Source organism: Schistocerca piceifrons, chromosome 2 (genome assembly GCF_021461385.2).
Source record: "Schistocerca piceifrons isolate TAMUIC-IGC-003096 chromosome 2, iqSchPice1.1, whole genome shotgun sequence".
Classification (NCBI taxonomy): domain Eukaryota; kingdom Metazoa; phylum Arthropoda; class Insecta; order Orthoptera; family Acrididae; genus Schistocerca; species Schistocerca piceifrons.
This window is the reverse complement of record NC_060139.1, coordinates 565776642-565779001: the sequence shown is the minus strand read 5'-3', so window position 1 is coordinate 565779001 and position 2360 is coordinate 565776642. Positions and strand designations below refer to the sequence as shown.

General features: G+C 42.5%; 1 non-coding gene across 1 annotated transcript; it reads right to left on the bottom strand.

The window, feature by feature from the left end:
* Positions 1-1502: 1502 nt before the first annotated feature.
* Trnaq-cug lies at positions 1503-1574 on the bottom strand. The gene has a single exon. It is a non-coding gene; the product is annotated as a tRNA-Gln (tRNA).
* Positions 1575-2360: the final 786 nt, after the last annotated feature.

The window sequence follows — 2360 nt, the reverse complement described above, 5'->3', positions numbered from 1 at the left end:
CCTACGGTCTTGGCGTGCATCCGTGCGTCGCTGCAGTCCGGTCCCAGGTCGACGGGCACGTGCACCTTCCGCCGACCACTGGCGACAACATCGATGTACTGTGGAGACCTCACGCCCCACGTGTTGAGCAATTCGGCGGTACGTCCACCCGGCCTCCCGCATGCCCACTATACGCCCTCGCTCAAAGTCCGTCAACTGCACATACGGTTCACGTCCACGCTGTCGCGGCATGCTACCAGTGTTAAAGACTGCGATGGAGCTCCGTATGCCACGGCAAACTGGCTGACACTGACGGCGGCGGTGCACAAATGCTGCGCAGCTAGCGCCATTCGACGGCCAACACCGCGGTTCCTGGTGTGTCCGCTGTGCCGTGCGTGTGATCATTGCTTGTACAGCCCTCTCGCAGTGTCCGGAGCAAGTATGGTGGGTCTGACACACCGGTGTCAATGTGTTCTTTTTTCCATTTCCAGGAGTGTATATATACAACTGAACAACGTTTATTCGAATGAAGAGCTTATGACAGCCTTAGATTGACGTTTTGTTCCAGAATTGCTCACTAGGGACTGAATTTAGTCACTGAAAAAATTTTGAACACATTAACCTAAAACATGACTATGCCTAAAAGTAAAGGCATGTCTCATTCGGAAAGACTCTTTCATTGTCGGGACAAGAAATTTTCACCTTGGTCACATATCTCCTACTAACCACCGTATCTGAAATTTTTATGAGTATTTATTTCCAAACACTTTCCGAAGCACTTTTTTTCATCCTCATTGACCATTATATGATGTTTGACATGTGTCGGAAATGGGTTCTTGTATGCGAATTTCATTATTTTAGAACTTCCTTTACGTTCCATGATTCTGGTCCTGAGTTCTTTTATGGGATTATAGATAGGACCATTATCAACGACAGATTTAAAACATTATATAATGGCCGCTGCAGATACATAACTGAAAACTCGTCTGAATACGAATGAGTATGAAAAGTTACTACTAGTGTGTCTGTCCTATAAAAGTGTATAAACTATCTTTACAGTTTAGGTATACCTTCTCTGAAGATTAAACCTATCCATTACGGATGTTTTACAACCCGTGACTGTGTACTGAATAGAAATAAAGAAAACTGTAACTACTCCCTTGTTTGACTTTTTCGTTTATCTCTACAAACTTGCTTTCGAACCTGTTCAGACTTATCTTGAGATGGGCCAATGGAAGTTACATGTTTACTTCTAAAGCGCTGTCGAAATTATCTCGTAACTTCCGCGCTCTGCAAGTAAATATGTAACTTTCATGTGCCCCATCTGAACGTGTGCTTGAAAAGGGTGAAAACTAGCTTACGGGAATAAACGAATATTTTTTTAAAAAAAGTGTCTGGTTGCATTTATCTGTATTTTATACTTTTTCTACTTTTCTTTGTCACATCATCATTTATCTTTTCAGTAACTTAACTGTCCCGCTGTAAATGCGCTTTCGTGTGTTATGGGAAGGATTAAAAATACAAGGTCCCACCGAGATTTGAACTCGGATCGCTGGATTCAGAGTCCAGAGTGCTAACCATTACACCATGGGACCGGTCGGAAGCCGTTGTTGGGCGGAGTGACACATACCCTTATGAGAAGACGTTTACTGGAATTGTGGGTAATTTTGCTATAAATATTTCAATCTATTTTTGGAGCTGATGTGATAGGCGACGACCAGGAGCTCCAAGAATTATCTGGTCAACAGTGTTGCGCTGGTTCTTTTAATATTCAACAAATGCTACTCAGGATGTACCATGAGGAAGGACACTGGCACCACACCCGGTGTAACAGAAAACACCCCGTGCTTCAACTTACAGCGAAATTACGGACCGACCTCAACAGTACAACCAAAAACTACGGCAGATGTTAGGACACGTTCTAGTGACGAGGAAAAGTAGCTTCACCAGAATTTCAACGTCACACCATAAGACCACACTGCATAACGGCAAATACACAGAGTGCTAGATGGCGCCAACAGGTCTGTGCAGTGCCACTCCGGTTCCACAAAAAATTACATATAGTAGTTAAGCGTGCAAGGGTAGGTGAAAAACCCGTTTTAATAGGTGTTTTATGTTTGAAGGGTACCTTCTGGTTTCATAATGACTGCGCGAATATCAATTTAAATTTTGTAAATGACTAATTTCCTTGGTTGTCCAATGTACAGCGAGCGTAAAGAACGTGTAGAGTTCATAGACACAGTTAGCTCTAAAACGATATTATGAATCTGCTGACCAGAGACATTGAAATTCTTCAAGATGAAATAAATTCCTCCAGTGAAGAAAATATAAAACTAAATAAAATCGTGTGCCAATGTAAATACAAATACATTGAAGAAAAA